Source organism: Anomaloglossus baeobatrachus, chromosome 6 (assembly GCF_048569485.1).
Source record: "Anomaloglossus baeobatrachus isolate aAnoBae1 chromosome 6, aAnoBae1.hap1, whole genome shotgun sequence".
NCBI classification, from domain to species: domain Eukaryota; kingdom Metazoa; phylum Chordata; class Amphibia; order Anura; family Aromobatidae; genus Anomaloglossus; species Anomaloglossus baeobatrachus.
This window is the reverse complement of record NC_134358.1, coordinates 522,895,162-522,917,361: the sequence shown is the minus strand read 5'-3', so window position 1 is coordinate 522,917,361 and position 22,200 is coordinate 522,895,162. Positions and strand designations below refer to the sequence as shown.

At 42.6% G+C, this 22,200-nt stretch overlaps 1 protein-coding gene across 1 annotated transcript in view; it reads left to right on the top strand.

Annotated features, from left to right (window-relative positions):
* The first annotated feature begins 1,807 nt into the window (after positions 1–1,807).
* The window catches only part of JCAD (junctional cadherin 5 associated), a 157,756-nt gene continuing 137,363 nt past the window's right edge, over positions 1,808–22,200 (top strand). The window contains exon 1 of the mRNA XM_075315515.1: positions 1,808–1,906. The gene's annotated coding sequence lies outside the window, so the exon portion shown is untranslated. The remainder of the gene's footprint in view (positions 1,907–22,200) is intronic.

Genomic DNA, 22,200 nt, shown 5'->3' with positions numbered 1-22,200 from the left:
ATGTCATATTTGGCAGAGCCACAGGGAAGACAGAAGCTGGGTAGCACAAATACCTATATAGAGAGAATGTAGCAGAGCTGGGGTGTCACTTATCTGGGGTGCCAGCACTTGTGCAGCATAACTTCATTACATTATATATACAGTACACACAAACACAACATTACTTTATATATACTATACACATATATAACAGTCCTTTATATATAGAACACACACATATATAACAGTACATCATATATACAATACACACATGTAACAGTACATTATATATACAGTACACACACAGACACACATATACACACACACAACTACTTTATATATACAGCACACACATATAACAGTATATTCAATATACAAGACACATATATAAAGTACATAATATACACAATAGATGCGCGCGCACACACACACACACCTAACAGTACATTATTTCACATGTAACAGTACATTATGTATACAATATACACAAATATAACAACATTTTATATACAATACATATATATATATATATATATATATATATATATATATCTCATTCACTTGTAAAGCACTATTAATCGTCTCTGTCCCCATTGGGGCTCAGAATCTACATTAAGAGCACAGCCTACTTATATGTGTCATTTCTTTTTATATCTAAAATGAAAAATGAGATTAAAAAAAAGTATACTTATAAAAACAAAGTTTGACATATTGAGTAATTTCTGTCTATTTGGAAATTCATTAGAACATAATTTATATCCTATGCTGGAATCCTGGGTTACTTTACGAGGTTGGCCATCACCCATAACCCATTTGGCTCATTGGGTAACTCTACCTATACTTATGTAGCAGTGCAGACATTACAGAGCAGAGTTTATGAGTTCAGCTTGGCCCCATCATTAATATATATATATATATATATATATATATATATATATATATATATATATATATATATGTATTAGATGTAAATGTTTGCATTTAGAGAAGTTTATTTGTAACTATATTGGCTATTCATGTAGTCTACCTATACTTATGCAGCAGTGCAGATTTTGCAAAGCGGAGTGTGTGAGTTCAGCTGTGCCCCATCATTTATATATTTATATATGTACATATATATATATATATATATATATACATATATATATATATATATGTAAATGTTTGCATTTAGAGAAGTTTATTTGTAAATATATTGGCTATTTAGGTAGTTTACCTATACTTATGCAGCAGTGCAGATGCAGATTTTGCAAAGCAGAGTGTGTGAGTTCAGCTGTGCCCCATCATTAATATATATATATATATATATATATATATATATACATATATATATGCATATATATATAAAAATATATATAATATGTAAATGTTTGTATTTAGGGAAGTTTATTTGTAAATATACTGGCTATTTGGGTAGCTCTACCTATACTTATGCAGCAGTGCAGATTTTGCAGAGCAGTGTGTGAGTTCAGCTGTGCCCCATCATTTTATATATATATATATATATATATATATATATATATATATATATATATATATGTGTGTGTGTAAATGTTTGCATTTAGAGAGGTTTATTTGTAAATATGATGATGCTTTAGAAATAAAATCATCATTAAGATGTCCATACTTCATTGAATGAAAGTCAATCTGAAAACAATGTGCTTTATGGAAATGTTGCACCCTAGAATGTATTCCTCTACATATCATATGTAGGAAACCCCAAACTTCAGTGTTTTGCACCTTTAAAACTTTCAGACTGGCTGCAAAATCATTAGGCTGTTGAGGGAACCTTCTCCTTTTCCTAGTTGCTTTCCAAGTGACTGCATTTACTAGGCATGCTCAGCAGTAGCTTCATGCAGTGCTGGATTACAATTCTGTAGCTGCTGCACACCAAGTAGACGGATGCAAGCATGGGGGGACTCACAAGGTAAGTCCTTGTCTTTCCTTATGTCTCTTAATGCCACCTAATTTCCTTGATGCATGAGAAGAAACCGTTTATGTCTTCAAAGTCATTGCAAGCCTGGGAGATGTAGAGCAGCAGAATCCACAGCAAAAAAAAAAAAGCCAGTCAGCAGCTGCCTGTGATGAACTGAAGCTAAGTTTCTCTCTGGATTTTAGGCATGTTCCTTATATCCCTGCAAGATATTTGACATGTCTGGTAAGAAATCCAATGTCACCCAGACTGTGGCACTGAAGGCTGCTCCTCGCACCATGCACAGGGCTGGTTTTGGGTTCAGTGGTGGGTCCATGTGAGCCTCTGGAGATAACCTTCAGTCCTACACAAGTGAGTATTGGTGAGATTCTCATCATGTCCTGTTCTATATCATTTATCAGCTCTTTCTTTTGATACTTTTGATTGTCGTGTATGGTTCACTTTGCTTTGGATACTTAATTATGGCATTTTGTGCAGCTTCTTCACTAGAGGTGGGGTTCTGCTTCAGACATAACAGACATTTTAGTGGCAAACTACTGTCCAGCTAGGATAGATCCAGTAATGTCAGAGACGCAGCTGCTCCTCTCTACAGCCCTGATGTAGCTGCTGACTTGTTTTGATTTATAGCAGCATCTTAAGATGTTGAAGAATGTCTGTCATCTTAGTATTGACCAATTGCTGCATCGTCTACTTTAGTTGCAGGGTGTGCGACGCATCCCTCCATACCTATCAGCTGTAGTATCATATAGTAACAGGCACACCGTGTGCGCTACCATGTATCAAGGTTATACAGCATTTCCTTCAATGACCCTGTCCTGGGGTCAAATGCTATAATCTATATACAATTCATCCGCCCATCCCATCATCCGCCAAACCAGCCATCCAACCGACCACCCAACGAAAAGCTGGGTCCTTGACAAACTAAGTGCTTCCTAAAGTAATTCTCAGCTTTCCGTGATGAGCTTGGAGCACTATGTTACGGACATTATTAAGCAGATCAGACGTGTTTTATGGTCATTTGTAGAGTCTTAAAGGGAATCGGTCACTAGGATCAACCCTCCTGAGCCGTCTATATGGTCATGTAGGTCATAGGAAGCTGAATAATAATGATACCTTGATATCTGCGATCCCATGTCTTATTTCTGAGATATCCACAATTTTCTTCACATATCTCCCTGATAATCTGCATTCAGAGCTCATTTTACATGAAGGAGTCATTACCGATGTGAGACATGTAATGACTGAAAAAATAAAAAAATAGGGCAGCATCCCAGAGGCTCATTTCTTAAAGAATCTACTTTATTCCTAAAGCAATATTTCAACCCTAATTAGGTCTTTATCAAGCTTGATAAAGACCTGATTGGAATCTACATGAAGGAGGCATTACCGGTGTGAGACATGTAATGACTGACAAAATAGAAAAATAGGGCAGCGTCCCAAAGGGTCATTTCTTAAGAATCTACTATATTCCTAAAGTAATATTTCAACCACAATTAGGTCTTTATCAAGCTTGATAAAGACCTGATTGGGGTCTGCATGAAGGAGGCGTTACTGGTTTGAGACATGTAATGACTGACAAAATAGAAAAATAGGACAGCATCCCAGAGGGTGGTTTCTTAAAGAATCTTCTTTATTCCAAAAGCAACATTTTGACCAAATGTCAAAATGTTGCTTTTGGAATAAAGAAGATTCCTTAAGAAATGACTCTCTGGGATGCTCTCCTATTTTTGTATTTTGGTATAGCCTATTCCAAGCTGATCCCTTGGATATGACGTGTGTCCCGTCCCTTGCTGCTGAACATGTGGATTGCATGATTGCAAGGTTTTCACAGTGGGAGCTGCAAACTATATAATTTTTTGTACATGTAATGACTGACAGTCTGCTCTCCTAAGATACATGTCTCACTCCTATTTTTCTATTTTGGTATGGCCTATTCCGAGCTGATCCCTTGGATATGACGTGCGTCCCCCTTGCTGCTGAACATGTGGATTGCATGATTGCAAGGTTTCCACGGAGGGTGCTGCAAACTGCATTATTTTTTTGTAGACGTGATAAGTGAGAACGTTTTGTCCAGCCGTTGCAAAAATGGAAAAATCCACGATCATCTTCTTTAAAATTATCCACTTTATTCAAGCTTATTAAAAATTATTAAAAATAGATCCATGTCTCTTACGTGTTTCAAGCTATTACAGCTCTTAATCGTTGACTACATTTATTTTTTGTACATGTAATGACTGACAGTCTGCTCTCCTTAGATACATGTCTCACACTGGTAATGCCCCCCGTCATTTAAAATAAGCTTTCCAGACAGATTTTCGGGCAGATCTGTGTCCAGCTCATAGATATTAACAGCTCAGTTAATAAGTGAAACAAGATGGTCCAGCTCAAAGGACTTCTTTATTGCTAGAGAAATTCTTATATACGAGACATAAAAAAACCCCGCTATAGTAGTGAATGCATCAATGCATTTCTGGTGGGGTATCCACCCTTAAAGGGAATCTGTCACCAGGTTTTTGCTCAACTATCTGAGAGCAGCATAATGTAGGGGCAGAGACCCTGATTTCAGTGATGTATCACTTATTGAGCTGTTCGCTGTCATTATGATAAAATCATAATCATTGTTTTCTCTGCTGCAGATCTAGCAGTTATACAGAGATCATAAATATGTGAACAGTTTTATCAGCAGGAGATTATCATTAGAGGACTAGTAAAATGTTTAAGTAGTCCAACCCCACCCCTACCACTGATTGGCTGTGTACACTGTGAACAACAAAAAGAGGGGGAGCCAGAACTGCTTGAAAATGGCATGCAAACAATTAAAAGTGAAAATTCACATATTATTCTTCACAAATAACAAAATATCGGTTGATGCGGACATAACATAACCAAATTCTTTTGGTATCAGGAATATTTGTTATCTGTATACTAATAGTTTTTCTTCTGTTAGTTACCCGATATGATGTATATCACTCTCCTGCTCGGAGTCTGAAGAATACCTTTGTCACCAACATCTGTGTTCAGAATACCGCATTGTCCTATATATTGTGTATATCTTATATTATGCATAATGTTTTATATTATCCTTTTGGATTTACTTGTATATATTTTTTCTTTTTTTGTAGTAAACTCTGTGATCAAGGCCATTCTGAGTAAAAATCTGTCATTTGTTGTGCATCTCATTGAACATTTTTTGGCTCTTTTTCATATAGTAATAATTTTTTTTCATTAATTAGCAAATTACAAATTAAGAGAATGCAGTGTATTTTATTATATAGCCAAGGGAACTAACGCCCTCGGGACTAGTCCCTGCGCTCATTAGCATATGATAAAAGATCTTTATAAATACTTTTTCTAAAGAGCTTTACCTATGCTAGTGTATACAGGGAGGGTTAGGCAGGGATTATCAATATGCACCCAGAACTGCTCGTGGTACTGAGTGCATATTAAACCTCATAGGTTCCTTTTAACTACTTCTCACAATGCTCAGATGACTAGAAGCGAGCAGCTAAAGGGAAGATATCATTTTTTCCCCCTGTAGCCGCTGTTCGTAAATGGTAGCCAGGCAGGATTTTAAAGTCAATAACCTGCAGATTATCCCTACATCTACAGGTAATTGGCATTTTTGGACATAAAAGGTCTCTATTAACGAAATATTTCATAATGTATGTATGAGAAATACTTTATATGGACTTATTACAATCTCACTATTATTTGACGAACTGTACAAACCGACTCAAGCATTCACCCATCTGTTTATCAGTCTAGTCAATCATCCAAATAATAAACAATATAACCAACCAACCATGGAACTATCTAACAAACAACAACCATGCAACCAATCATCAAATAAAATGTCACAATGACTATGGGATAGCGGGGAACCGGGGCTCCTAAATGACCCCTCAAGTTCGAGGGCCCTATGCTATCCTTAACTACAGGGATACTACAGATGCTAGAGAGGCTTGAACCTTCTTTGTGACCCTGCTCCTGACCAGTCATGATTTGATTCCCTTTTCCGCTCCCTCCCAGGGAGCTTTGGGACAGGAGTACATTGAGTACACAGATAAGACAGACAAGAGAAAACCAAAACTCTATCACACAGCACAAATACACAGGATAAAACAGTAAGAGATTCAGGAGGAAAACAAGAGCAGGAATGAAGTACAAATCAACAGGGGCACACTCTATAACAGCTCCAAGCAATAGGCACAACTTAAGCACAGCTTTTACCAGAGAGTCTGGGACACCACACCTCACTGACCAACATAGAATAAACTATAGCTGGCATGGGTAGAAGGACTCAACCAGCATAAATAAGAGGGGAGCAGATGTGATAGGTCTCCCCATAAAATATGATTAATGGAGCAATGAATACTATGAATCCGCACTTAGCAGATTGACACCTGAGTCACCTGAGTCTGCCTGTGTCGGTCCCAGAAACCAGAGAAACCATTGAGCAGTGTCAGAATCAGCAACCTGAACAGAGTCTGATGCCGCCATGACAGTCGATGAAGTTTATGTAAAATTATATGTGACACAAACTAACCAAACAACCATGCCCTTAATATGTCAAGCATCCTAGAGCCCATTGGCTGTGGCCTTGTGAAACTAATTTAAAAAAACTCAATCAGTTGTGGTGTCATAAGTCTATAGTGTTTCCCGTACAGTAGAAATATGAACCAAATCAATTCAGACATCTATTTCTGTGTTTATCTGTCTAAACAATCACCTAATAAAAGAACCAAACGAACAGTATTCATTCATTCATTCATTCATTCATTTATTCATTCAACCAACCAACCATATAAAATCATTCTGACATGACAAATTTCAAAGTAAGTACAACAGCCTCATCAGTTTTAACTGATTTACGTAATATTTAGTTTGTATTGCGAAATTTGGTGACATCCATTTAATTCTTCAAAGTTATACTATACAGTGAACTTTTAAACATTCAAGTATTATATACACTACAGTTCAAAAGTTTGGGGTCACCCAGACAATTTTGTCTTTTCCATGAAAAATCATACTTTTATTATCAAATGAGTTGCATAATGAATAGAGAATATCGTCCAGACAGTGACGAGGTTGGAAATAATGATTTTTACTTGAAATAATAATTTTCTCCTTCACACTTTGCTTTCGGCACAGAATGCTCCTTTGCAGAAATTCCAGCTTTGTAGACCTTTGACAGTCTAGCTGGTAATTTGCGGAGGTGATCTGGAGATATTTCACCCCATGCTTCCCCCTCCCACAAGTTGGATTGGCTTGATGGGTACTTTTTGCGGACCATACGGTCAAGCTGCTCCCACAACAGCTCAATAGGGTTGAGATCTGGTGACTGGTCCGGCCACTCCAATACAGATAGAATACCGGCTGCCTGCTTCTTCCCTAAATAGTTCATGCATAATTTGGAGGTTGCTTTGGGTCAATGTCCTGTTGTAGGATAAAATTGGCTCCAATCAAGCGCTGTCCACAGGGTATGGCATGACGTTGCAAAATGGAGGGATAGCCTTCCTTATTCAAAATCCCTTTTACCTTTTACAAATCTCCCACTTTACCAGCACCAAAGCAACCCCAGACCATCACATTACCTCCACCATGCTTGACAGATGGCGTCAGGCACTCTTCCAGCATCTTTTCAGTAGTTCTGTGTCTCACAAATGTTCTTCTGTGTGATCCAAACACCTCAAACTTCGATTTGTCTGTCCATAACACTTGTTTCCAATCTTCCTCTGTCTAATGTCTGTGTTATTTTGCCCATATTAATCGTTTCCTTTTATTAGCCAATCTCAGATATGGTTTTCTCTTTGCCACTCTGCCCTGAAGTCCAGCATACCAGAGTCGGCTCTTCACTGTAGACATTGACACTGCTGTTTTGTGGGTACTGTTTAATGAAGCTGCCAGTTGAGGTCCTGTGTGGCGTCAATTTCTCAAACTAGAGACTCTAATGTACTTGTCTTGTTGCTCAGTTGTGTAGCGCGGCCTCCCACTTCTCTTTCTACTCTGGTTAGAGCCTGTTTGTGCTCTCCTCTGAAGGGAGTAGTACACAGCGTTGTAAAAAATTGTTGGAAATCTTCAGTTTCTTGGCAATTTCTCGCATGGAATATCCCTCATTTCTAAGAACAAGAATAGACTGTCGAGTTTCACATGAAAGTTCTCTTTCTGGCCATTTTGAGAGTTTAATGGAACAAATTTATTGCTCCAGATTCTCAACTAGCTCAAAGGAAGGTCAGGTTTATAGCTTCTCCAATCAGCAAAACTGTTTTCAGCTGTGCTAACATACTTGCACAAGGGTTTTCAAGGGCTTTCTAAACATCCATTAGCCTTCTAACACAATTAGCAAACAAAGTACCATTAGAACACTGGAGTGGTGGTTGTTGGAAATGGCCCTCTATACACCTATGTCGATATTGCATTCAAAACCAGACGTTTGAAGGTAGAATAGTCATTTACCTCATTAACAATGTATAGAGTGTATTTCTGATTAATTTAGTGTTGGCTTCATTGAAGAAAAAATGTGCTTTTCTTTGAAAAATAAGGAAATATCCCAGAGACCCTAAACTTTTGAACTGTAGTATATATGTAAATATATATTAGTATTTCTATATTTACTTATTTTTTGCACTGCTTGCAATGGGTAAATAGTTATAGAGTTAAAACCTACTGGTTGGGTAAAGTGATCATTAACCATCCATCTGCCATCCACCAAAAAGCTGAATTCTTTTTTTGAGTACGAACTTCTTATGGCATCTTATAATTTACTTTATATAATTCTGAGAATTTTTGAGCAGACTGACTTTTTTTTAACATCCTGTAATATATTGAAATTGATTTATCATTGAAGAGCATCTGCCACTGTTTTTATATGAAATGAATGTTATACTATCATTTCTCCTCTCTGCAGTATTTGGGTACAGGATAGCTTACGTTTCGCCTGTCCCATGGCAGCAGTTGTCAGGACATTTGCTATGAATGGTGGAGATTTTTTCTGAACACTTCTACAGAATGGAGTTAGTAGCCCTCAGAGAAGGCTGTGACCAAAAGTCCACTTGAGGTCAATCACGAATCAACATGTTGTGTATGACGGCTGGACCAGGATAGACCTACTTATGATTAATCAATGGGTGCTGTATCAAATGGTGCTGCAATGGAGAAAAAAAGTCAATAGGGAGCTAAATTAGAAAAATAAGTAAAAACTGATGGTCTGGGCTCAATGATGACCATTTGGACTGGGCAATGGGACGTTTGGCTCACACTGTTTGTGTTACCTGCACTTTGAAACTCAAAAAAACTCATGTAAATTATCGTAAAATCAGTGACTTAGTCTTTTTTTGCTGTTTTCCACTTCTCGAATACTTTTCCAATACTGTAATCTAATATTCTAATAGTCGTTGCCTTTGCGCCTGTTTTCTGTCTAGTTTTGAGCCCTTTTTATTGTACCCTCTTTATTATTCTTTCATCTTTTTTTTTATTATTCTACTTTTATTCACTGAACTGTTTTTAGGTTTTGTTTGTTTTCATCCTTGTGCACTGTCATGGTTCCGATGTGCGGAGCATCTTGTGCTCTGTTATGTTCTGCCATGCTCTCTTGCAGAGCCGGTACTTGTCTGTTCCGTTGTGCAGAGTGTTTTGAAGGTTTAGATGCTCTACTGTTTGTCTTGAGCTCCTGTAGACGGGTTGTTTCTCAGCACTGGGTCCTCTGCTGGTGCTTGGAGGAGCTTTCCCAGATGCTTCTCATTCCGGGTGATTGCTTGGTTTCATTAGAGAGCATGCTCGCCTGGGACATCGCCAGTCGTATTTCCTGGATCTGCAGTAAGTGCTCTTGGTTCCCGTTTGTGTACAGTTATCTGATCTTGGCTTGTCGACCCTGGACTGTAGTTGACTCTGCTCCGCCCTTCTCCCTTACTTTGTCATTACCTTCTGGCTTCTGACCTCGGACCTTCTCCTGACCACCTCTCCTCCTGCTCCCTGTATCCTATATGTACTCTCCTGGTATCCTGAACCTTGGCCTGTATCTTGATCTTGTATCTGCCTGCTCCCTGTGTCCTGTCGTGTCCTCCTGTTTTCTGATCCCGGCTTGTTTGACTACCTCTCCATTCACACTGCATGTAAGTAGGATCTAGCGCCACCTAGTAACTAGCATCATACTACACCACATAGTGTCGAGTATCACATGGATGGAGTTTACTCAAATTATTATTCTTTTTGAGCCCTTTTTTTATTCTACTTCTATGCGCTCACCTGTTTTTATTTTTTGCTTGTTTTCATCCTTGTGGACGGAGTTTACCTAATTTATTATTTTCTTTGAGCCTTTTTTATTATACTTTTATGCACTCACCTGTTTTAGTGTTTTGTTTGTTTTCATCCTTGTCGATGGAGTTTACTCAATTTATTATTTTCTTTGAGTTTTTTTTTTTTTTTTGTGCTCACCTGTTTTTATTTTGTGTCTGTTTTTATCCTTGTGAATGGACTTTTCCCAATATATTTATTTTAGCCTTTTTTTTTTTATTTAATTTTTTTTTGCACTCACCTGTTCTTAGGTTTTGTTTGTTTTCATCTTTTCATCCTTGTGGGCAGACTTTACCCAATTTATTATTTTCATTGAATCCTTTTTTATTATACTTTAATGCACTCACCTGTTTTAGTGTTTTGTTTGTTTTCATCCTTGTCGATGGAGTTTACTCAATTTATTATTTTCTTTGAGCTTTTTTATTTTTTTTTTGTGCTCACCTGTTTTTATTTTGTGTCTGTTTTTATCCTTATGAATGGAGTTTTCCCAATATATATATTTTATTTTAGCCTTTTTTTTTTATTTAATTTTTTTTTGCACTCACTTGTTTTTAGGTTTTGTTTGTTTTCATCCTTGTGGACAGTTTACCCAATTTATTATTCTTTTTGAGCCTTTTTTTTTATCCATTTTTTTGCACTCACCTGTTTTTATTTTTTGTTTGTTTTGAATTTTGTGGATTTGCAGACTGTACTTTTGCAATTTTTTTTTAGAAAGTCATAAAATTTGGCAAAACTCCACTTTAGTCCCCCCCCTCCTTCCTGGGGTGTTTTTGCATACGCCAGTATTTTGGTGCAATTTTTGCACCATTTTGCACAACATGCAACTTTTTTTTTGCTAAAAATCTCCAAAAAGCAGTTCAAGATAGAAAGTTTTCTTTTGTGATCTTGAGCCAAATTCATGAATTGCGTCATCATTTTGAAGAATTTGGCACAAAAATCGGTAACAAATACCACTAGACAAAAAAAAAGGAAAGTGAAACTGTAAATGGATGAATTGGGGTCTGAGCTCTCTAGGATGGGTAAAATAGTTGCATTTATTTTTAGATGCTTCAACCTAAAAAATGATGATGATACAGTGATATGTGCACTTTTATATAACAGGATCTGACTGGGAATCTCCTTCCCAAACATTGACAATATGCTGCACTCATAAAGACGGGAAAGACAAAAAAATCGGTGTTTGTGAATACAAAGCGCAGACCCCTCTTTCTCTACTAAAAACACGATCTCGGTAATTATAGCCTTGGGCTTTTAGAATGTTTTGAGATGTCACATCTGACTATTGCAGCAAATTGCAGGGGATTTTATCCAGCTCAGATAATCTCGAAGGGACCTCTCGTCACCTAACTGCACCAATTTCACTTACTAAGCAGCAGGTTGCGGAGAGACCTTCGCATTACAGCGGATCCAATCACCAATTGCCGATTTGCATTGCAGTTTAGTTGTGTTGCAAATTTCAGAATCGGATTCTTCTTTTATCAACTTTTTCAGGTATTTTGAGTATTAAGGGGGCTTTACACGCTGCGACATCGCTAATGCGGAGTCGTTGGGGTCACGGAATTTGTGACGCACATCCGGCCGCATTAGTGATGTTGCTGCGTGTGACACCGATGAGCGATTTTGCATCGTTGCAAAAACGTGCAAAATCGCTCATCGGTGACATGGGGGTCCATTCTCGATTATCGTTACTGCAGCAGTAACGATGTAGCTCGTCGCTCCTGCGGCAGCACACATCGCTATGTGTGACGCCGCAGGAACGAGGAACCTCTCCTTACCTGCCTCCCGGCCGCTATGAGGAAGGAAGGAGGTGGGCGGGATGTTCCGGCCACTCATCTCCGCCCCTCCGCTTCTATTGTGCGGCCGCTCAGTGACGTCGCTGTGACGCCGCACGGACCGCCCCCTTAGAAAGGAGGCGGTCGCCGGTCACAGCGACGTTGCCGGGCAGGTATGTGTGACGGGTCTGCGCGATGTTGTGCGGCACGGGCAGCGATTTGCCCGTGTCGCACAACAGATGGGGGCGGGTACCCACACTAGCGATATCGGGACCGATATCGCAGCGTGTAAAGTAGCCTTTAGGGAGATTTTTGATGACTGCATGTTGTATCAGTTAGGCCTGCGACAGTCTCCATCTATGAAAAGAGGCACAACTCTTCAGCCCACCCAGAAGTAGTAAACCTTGAAATACTACTAAAGAGAGGTTGTTAAAGGAGACTTTAATTTTAGAGTTGCCATGATCTCCATATCAAGCCCACTGATACTAAGCAATTAACATAAACACTGTATTTACCGCGTAATGTCACTTTCCTGTGGTTCTAACATGACGTGAATTATACATACACCATATTCAGCTATTTCTTCATTTTCAGGGCTAGACTAAGGCTGATGGGACAGAGGCGTGCATGAGAATGTGTGTGGGTGGTGGTGACCACGCGGAATTTCAAAGTGGCAGAGATCTCAGGCGACCCTCTTCAATATAGTACGGCTTCCATACATTTTACTAAAATCTGTATAGCATTGTATGATCTTTTTCAGGAGCGCACTTGAAGAATGACAGTTCCTGTGTACTGCAGTGGCACTGAAGCTGGTAGAATCCAGCGTTCTCCTGTCACAAGGAGGTTTTTCGTTACAAGTGAAAAGGTTTTGGTACCGTGTTAGCCAGTTGAAAAATTATTGAATGTTCTCAGTGAGAGAAACAAGGAGGTTTTTACAAACATTGTCGACTGTCATGACGGCATCAGGATCTGTGGAGACTACAGATTCTTGCACTCTGCCTGCTAACTTCTCTGATCTCCTTGATTAGCACAGGGAGACTCTGACATCAACCCACAGACTTGTAGTTCATAGGCAGGCAAGCAAGAGTTAATCTCTGATAGGCTGCTTGTCAGCCTACGTTGATCACATGCTGTGCAAGAGCTTGTCACATTCACTCCCCTACAATATATGCTGGCTGTATATCTCCTTTAATGCCAGCTATAGCTTTTCTATACTGGTTTGGTGAGGTGTTGTGATCCAGACTTACTAGTGGTTATAGTGCATTATTGCTGTGAGCATTTGGGGTGTTAACCCTTGTTGTCCTTTCGTTGGTTCCTTACTGCTCTTGCTTTTCTCCTTAGTTTCTTACTATTTGTTCCTGAGAGTTTGCAGTGATTTGTGAGTTTTGTTTTTTCCTAGTCTGTCTATATCTGTGTTTCCATCACACTCCTGCCCCTTACTTCCCTGGGGGTAGGTGGGGAACAGTTTAGTTTTAGCCAAAAGAATAGCAAGGCATGGTACTCCAGTATCTCCACCATTAGGGGTAATCCGGAGGTTAATAATACCCTAGGGTTCCCAGCCTGAGGGACAGTATAGGGGCCCCAGTCCCTCGCTATTCTACAGTTACATTGTGACATCTCCCTAGCTTCTGAGCATCGCTTGTAAACAACTTGGAAGTGAGATCTTCTTGGCTTGGTAATCAGCCTCCTCTCATAGATTGCAGATGTAGCCAGTAACCTAGGTAATGAGTAGTGATGAGCGAGCATTACCGTTACTTGTAACAAGCATTTTGATGCTCGGATGTGCTCAAGTCGTTTACGAGTATAATGGAAGTCAATGGCTAACTCGAGCATTTTTCTGGAAGATATTTTTATTCCCCATTGACTTCCATTATACTCTTTACTCGAAATGCACCCATCCAAGCATCAAAATGCTCATTATGAGAACCGAGCACCCGAGCATGGTAGTGCCCGCTCATCACTAGTTACGAGTAATGAGCACCCGAGCATGGTAGTGCTCGCTCATCACTAGTTACGAGTACGGAGTACCCTAGCATGGTAGTGCCCACTCATCACTAGTTACGAGCACCGAGTACCCCAGCATGGTAGTGCCCGCTCACTAATTATGAATACCGAGCATTCGAGCATGGTAGTGCTCACTCATCACTAGTTACGAGTACTGAGCACCCGAGCATGGTAGTGCCCGCTCATTACTAGTTACGAGTACTGAGCACCCGAGCATGGTAGTGCCCGCTCATCACTAGTTACGAGCACCGAGTACCCCAGCATGGTAGTGCCCGCTCATCACTAGTTACGAGTACTGAGTACCCGAGCATGGTAGTGCCCGCTCATTACTAGTTACGAGTACTGAGCACCCGAGCATGGTAGTGCCCGCTCATCACTAGTTACGAGCACCGAGTACCCCAGCATGGTAGTGCCCGCTCATCACTAGTTACGAGTACTGAGTACTCGAGCATGGTAGTGCTCACTCATCACTAATTACGAATACCGAGCATTCGAGCATGGTAGTGCTCACTCATCACTAGTTACGAGTACCGAGTACCCCAGCATGGTAGTGCCCGCTCATCACTAGTTACGAGTACTGAGTACCCGAGCATGGTAGTGCTCACTCATCACTAATTACGAATACCGAGCATTGGAGCATGGTAGTGCTCACTCATCACTAGTTACGAGTACTGAGTACCCTAGCATGGTAGTGCCCACTCATCACTAGTTACGAGCACCGAGTACCCCAGCATGGTAGTGCCCGCTTATCACTAGTTACGAGTACTGAGTACCCGAGCATGGTAGTGCTCACTCATCACTAATTACGAATACCGAGCACCCGAGCATGGTAGTGCTCACTCATCACTAGTTACGAGTACTGAGCACCCGAGCATGGTAGTGCCCGCTCATCACTAGTTACGAGTACCGAGTACCCCAGCATGGTAGTGCTCGCTCATCACTAGTTACGAGTACCGAGCACCCAAGCATGGCAGTGCCCACTCATCACTAGTTACGAGTACCGAGCATCCGAGCATGGTAGTGCCCGCTCATCACTAGTTACGAGTACCGAGCACCCAAGCATGGCAGTGCCCACTCATCACTAGTTACGAGTACCGAGCATCTGAGCATGGTAGTGCTCACTCATCACTAGTTACAAGTACCGCAGCATGGTAGTGCTCACTCATCACTAGCAATGAGCATTAAATTATAAAATGAAAATCCCTTCAATTTTGAAGATGCATAGTATTTTTAATATGTAAATTCTTAAGTTTCTCATTTTAAAAATTACTTTAAATTTTTATTTTGCAATAATTTTAATGTAAAACATATGCAATATAGCAACCAGGTATATCATATGGGACCACTGCATGTGAAGTGGGAACAGCTACTTCATAACTTAACATACCTGATATTGAGAAAAGTTGTGTGACAGCCTATGTGAGAACAGTAACAATGGTCATGTCAGTTTCCAACAAAGCTGGAAATGCAATTTGATTCAGTAACACTGAATACATGACATGCATTATTTTACTGGAGTAATCCTCCAATAGCTGATCGTCCTGCCATGCAGGGTCGCCTATTACTCTTACATTTTCTTCTGGACAGTTGGACCAAAAACCTATCACAGGTATGACAGACAGTCATGTGGTTTCTGGCCATAGAAAGTCACAACGTTTGGTTGCACAAAATGCTCCCTGACTTTCCATTGTTCCTGCTGTCAGTATACATTGGTATAGGTAGCTTTTTTGTTGGATTTATCTCTCCCCCTTTTGGACCCAGCAGGAGCTCGACTTCCACCCAGCTGATGATCATCAGTATTCTCTTGGTGCTGAAATACCTCTTCCTTCCATAGACTGGTGCTGGTGATAGTTTCAGTTGAGGTAAAATATATATTTGTACCTTGTTAGCCAGTAGAGATAAAAAAAAAATGTTTAAAAGAACTGAAAGTCCTCAGTAGTTGATACCTTTTAATGGCTAACTGAAAAAATGTTAATATATAGCAAACTTTCGAGACTACTCAGGTCGTTTCATCAGGCTCAGTATAAACTCAATTTCAGTTCATTCAAGCTTTGGTTGCAAGCAGGTGGCTTGCACCCCTCTGTGGTATCATTGCTGAAAGCTTTGCTGAACTTCTACTTGCATAAGTAGTTCATGCTTTTCACCCTGTGTGTCCTCTTTGTGTCTTCTACAGTGTTTAGTGGGGTTGCCGAAAAGTACATCCCACCTGTTCACTATTTAGGGCCCAGCACTAGGGATAGCTTGGCGCATGGGTGCAGAACCTATCTAGGGTGGTGAGGGACCCCAGGGACCAGCAGTAGGTTTGGTTAGGGTTCACCATCTCTCCCTTCCCTAGACACAGGGTTTCCCTTCCCTTCCCTTTCACTGTTCGCTTGGTACTTCCCCGTACCTAGTGTGACAAAATCAGAGATGGTTATAAAGTTTTACAGACATAAAATAAAAGTTAAAAAATAAAATAAAAAAACACATATTTGGTATCAATACATTCATAAAAGTCCGATCTATCAAAATATAAAATAAATTAATCCAATCTGTAGACAGTGTAACGAGAAAAGAATCAAAACACCAGAAATGAGGTTTTTTTGGCCGCCTCAATATTACAAAGAAAATGCAATAAGTGGCGCTGAAAACATTATATCTACCCTAAAATCATATCAGTAAAAACATCACCTCACGGTGCAAAAAATAAGACCTCACACGGAGTCGAGATCACGAAAAATGAGAACAGGTCTCAGAAAGCGGTGACAAAAATAGGCAGAATGAATGGTGTCCTTCAAAAGTACAACTCGTTTTGCAAAAAGCATGTCTTGATATGGCTGTACTGACAGAAAAATAAAAAAATTGAAAATCGCCGTGTCATGAATGGTGTTAAGGGGCTTTATGTGCGCTGTGAAAACATATTGATTAACTGATATTTACAGACATAGTCACTAACAGACAACCCTGATAACATAGAAAACTGATAAACACACTAAAGGCCACATTACACGCTGCGATATCGGTACCATCGGTTGAGCGACACGGGCAAATCGCTACCCGTAGCGCACAACATTGCCCAGACCCGTCACACTACTTACCTGCATAGCAACGTTGCTGACCGGCGAAACGCCTCCTTTCTAAGGGGGCGGTCCGTGCGGCGTCACAGCGACGTCACTAAGCGGCCGCCCAATAGAAGCGGAGGGGCGGAGATGAGCGGGACGTAACATCCCGCCCACCTCATTCCTTCCTCATTGCGGGCGGGACGCAGGTAAGGAGAGGTTCCTCATTCCTGCGGTGTCACACGGAGCAATGTGTGCTGCCGCAGCAACGAGGAACTACATCGCTACTGCAGCAGCAACGATATTCAAGAATGGACCCCCCATGTCACCGATGAGCGATTTTGACCGTTTTTGCGACAATTCAAAATCGCTCATAGGTGTCACACGCAACGACATCGCTAAAGCGACCGGATGTGCGTCACAAATTCCGTGACCCCAACGAGATCGCTTTAGCGATGTCGTAGCGTGTAAAGCGGCCTTAAGGCTATGTTCACATGTTGCGTTTTAGGAGCGTTTTTTTTCATAGGTTTTGTGCAAATTAAAAACTGCTTTTTACATTACCAGCGAAGGATATGAGATTGCACAAATCTCATACACCCACACTTCTTTTTTTTTTCCTGCTTGAAATGGAAAACTTCTGCATTTTTTAGAAAGCATGTCAGTTCTTTCAGCGTTTTTGCAGCTTTTTCACCATTGAAAACAATGTGAGAGTAAAAATGCAACCGCTGCGTTTTTGCTGCTTTTCTGATGAATAAAACTAACTTGAGACAAATGACACACCAAAAACATGCAGCAGAAAAACAGCAAAAACTCAGCAAAACCAGCTTTCTGGAAGCAGCTTTTTTTTTTTTTACTGCCAAGAAAGCAGGTTTTTGCTGCAGCAAAAATGCAACATATGAACATAGCCTTACACTTCCTGCTCTTGTGTATTTTTAAGTGTATAATTGTAATTGCATTTACATTATCACCTCTATGATAACGCTGGTTATAAATAAAGTGTCATTAGTTAAGGCCGGGGCCACACAGGGACTAATGCGATCCTCGCATGACACTCGGCTCACGCTGGCAGCACAGCAGGAGCCGAGTGTCATGCGACTGTCACTGCGACTGAGTTCCGATCATGCGATCGGACCACAACTTTGGGGAGGAGGGCCGGCTCTGAGGAGGGGAGGGCCAACAATGAGGAGAGGAAGGGATTTATCTCCCTCTCTTCTCCGTAGCCGGCTATTGCCATTCTCGCCCTGCACTCGCAGTACACCGGTGTACCGCGAGTGCAGTGCGATCTTTCTCTCGCCCCATAGACTTGAATGGGTGTGAGAGAAAGAGTCTCGCATTACAGTTGCAGCATGCTGCGATTGTTTTCTCGGTTCGATTAGGGCTGAGAAAATAATCGCTCATGTGTGCTGACACACAGGCTAATATTGGCCTGAGTGCAATGCGATGTTTTATCGCATTCCACTCGATCTGATTTTCATGCCGTGTGTCTTTAGACCGCTTTACACGCTGCAATGTATCTTACAATGTGTCGGCGGGGTCACGTCGTAAGTGACGCACATCCGGCATTGTAAGTACATTGCAGTGTGTGACAGGTACATGCGATTGCGATTGAATGGTAAAATGTTCATCGCATACACGTCGTACCTGTCTCTAGAATTGCACGTTAGATTGTTCATCGTACCCGGGGTAGCACACATTGCAGTGTGTGACACCCCGGGAACGATGAACAGATCTTACCTACGTCCTGCGGCTCCCGGCCCACAATGCAGAAGAAAGGAGGTGGGCGGGATGTTTACGTCCCGCTTAGCTCCGCCCCTCCGCTTCTATTGGCCGGCTGCCGTGTGACGTCGCTGTGACGCCGAACGTCCCTCCCACTCCAGGAAGTGGATGTTCGCCGCCCACAGCGAGGTCGTATGGACGGGTATGTGTGACGGGGGGTTACTCATATGTGCGGCACATTCAACAAGTTGAACGTGCCACACATACGATGGGGGCGTTGCAAATCGCATACGAAATCGTATCCGAAATTGCAACGTGTAAAGCTGGCTTTAGGCCTAACTGTTGTAATACAGCACCTGATGAAAGGAACCGACTGTCCCAGAAATGCGTTGTGCAGTAAAGGGTTAACAAGTTCACTTGGTGTTGACATTGGTGATTCCCAGGTACCCGCCAATTATTGTTTTTCCTTTGGACATCTGGTTGATTCAAGCACCCACCTGGTCGGCAGCTGACTGCTGGTTGCGGCAGCAGGATTCATGGTCTGCCAATTGATCCTTCCATTTTATCGTTGACATCGTGCCATCCCTCCACAGCACAGAAGGGTGATAGTTTTCGATGGTAAAAGGTTTTGGCAGTCAACAGTGAGGTTTCTGCTTGGCAGGTCCTATCATTCCTGGTGGTAATGTGGTTGCCCTTGGATTAATCATTCACACTCAATTCAGTGTTGTGCCTGTCGGCACAAGAGGAGTACGTGAGTAACTCACCTTGACTATTCCAAGATTGTCTATCAGATCACGCAGGAGCAGCTTCTGTTGTTTGTTTTAATACAAAAAAGCCAAAATATGGTGCAAAAAGTTGGCCACTGTATAATGCTTTTGTGCTGTATCAATGTTCAAGCAAAATGGAGAGCTTCCTTCAGTTTCAGGAGATAGTCATCAAGGCCCTAATATTTGGCAGTCAGGAAGGTGAGGATGCCAGTACTTCTAAAACTGATGGTGCCCTTATTGACCCAGGTTAACATTTTACTGGTGAGGTTCCCCAAACTGCGAGGAAGGGAACAACACAGAAAAAGTGCAGAGTGCAGAATATGTGTAACGGGGTGCCGGGGGTGCCTCGGGGGTTGTAGTCGTGGCCCCTTTTTCTATCAGGCTAACCCCCGGCTCCGCCGTCACTATTGGGACAGGAGATTGCTTGGTGGGGCAGAGTGTGGTGGTACAGAGAATGTTGTCAGACGTAGGGAGACTCTGCAGACGGAGATCAGTTGAATCAGAAGGCATATTTATTGCACGTATCTTCACAACAAAGGCAGCAATTTGATAGCATCGATTCACAACTTCTGCTGAGGGGGGGAAAAACTCTTCTTGTCGTATCCTCTCATGGGGCTGTGCCCGGCTACTCCACTTCACCTGGGCTCCCACTCCGGCTACCACAGACTTGACCCACCCAACTCTGTTTCACCATAGAGGACACTCTTTCTTTTCCTTCGTTAACTGTCCACCTAGCTTCCACACTCTGCCCCCGCTGTTCTTCTCTCCCGTCCCGGACTCGACTGCTCCCAAAAACTCCCTTCCTTTCTCTACCCCACTCTCTCCCTCCCCCTTCTTCTGCCGGCTCCTCCTTTCTCCTGCCCTGTTTCTATGGGGACAGCAGTCCCACCCGGCCACTAGGGGAACCCATCTATACAGCGCAAATACAGTAAAACATAAACATTAACGGCTTATCTTCAGGGGGGAAACTGCGCCTCTTTGTAAGGGGTCCGTCCACCCCTTACATTCCTCCCCTCTTTTTGCCTTAGCCTCCCGGCAAGGCCCGCACCTGCAAAACACGATCTTAGCAGCAAGACAAATTTTTCAAAACCTTAAAACTTTCATATAAAACCACAATCAATGAGCGCATACGTCCGGCGCCCAGAGTCCCTCCAAGGGAGCTCCCGGTCTTTGCAGTAGATTTGCCCGGAGGCCATAACAGGCGCACCCGGTCTTTGCTGATCTTCTGCCCGGAGTCTCTCACAGCACTCCCGGTCTTTGAAGGCAGGAGCACAAACAATAAAGTCCTCCTTAACATCACAGAGGGAGTCCTCGCACAGTTCAGCATCAGGCTCCTTCCGGGCTCGATAACTTAAACATGGTTACAACCTATAAAGCTTCACCGGTTCTTCAACACTACCGGTTCTTAACACAGATATGTCCCCCTTCTCCGGTCACTGGGATTCACACGGGGTGATTAAGCTCGTAGCCATTCGGCCCGCTGGGCCCTCACATAATCGGAGAGTGACTGACCTGGCAAGCGGCGCAGCCTCCGGAACGGTTCATAGTTAACCGGTGTCTCCGATTCTTCTGGCTCCGGCTTTGGCCCCTCGACTCCCGATGGAGGTGACGGGGTAGCTGGTCGGGACGGCTGTGGACTTCCAACGACAACCACCGGGTGAGTCACCATACTTTGATGAATCGCCAATACCGCCGGCGTCTCCTTTTCCAGCTCAGCTATCAGTCCTGTAGTGACTTCTGGCGACACCGCCAGCGTGTTTCTCGGCCGGCAAGTCTCAGCCAGCACCGGTCTCCGCTGTGTACGTCTCCGGCACTGACACTCTTCCCATTCAATCTCTTGTTGCCACTGAGCGGCCTCTTGAGCAGTGGGCATCCGGGTCACTCCTACGGCAAATAGGCCCCGGCATCCCACTTCTCTCCGGAATTTCACTTTTTCTCCCGGGTACAGGGTATGCAGCCTTTGGGGCAAGCCCTCAGTGTCCAGGTTAACCCGGTTATAAAAAAATGATCCCCGGTCTCTTCGTCCTCTATGAACCCATAGCCCTCCGCCTGATTGAATTTGACCACGGTGCCAACGGTGCACTGCCGATCAAACTCTTCGCTAAGGGGACCGGCCATCATCTCACGGGCCACGGTCTCGGCCAGTAACCTTTCTTGCACCGGATCAGTTTCAGGCGGTGGGGACTGTCGTCGGGTCAGAGGCGCCGGCTTTACCGGCTCCCAGAAGAATCCCCACTCATCTTCCTCTAACTCCCGGGCATGTTGCTCTCCCGGGGCCGGAACTTCTGTGGGGGCTGGAGGACCCACCTTGTCTGGTGTAACCACCTCCGGACTCTGGAGAGGTGCTTCCAGCATTTCGCTTCCCGGCTGTAGTTGTGTCTTGTAGGTGGCCCGGACTTCCGTGGATGTTTCACCGGTCACGGCATCCCAGGAAGTGACCCACGTTACTTTTGCGGGCCGTTCCGGACCTCCTGGCACAGCCGGTAGTTTAATGGTCAGGGCTTCCTCGGCTGTAGCCTGCCTCGGGCGTCCTCTCCCCAGGTTGGTTGCCACCAGCGCGCCCGCTGCAGCTTGCTGCTTCATCTGAGTCTCCATCTCACTTAAGGTCAGTTGTTGAATTGGCGTCTCTTGCAGCTCTTCCTGTAATGGCGCCAGGGACGGTGAAGATGCTGGGGAAGGTGGAGGCGGGCCGTCTTTTC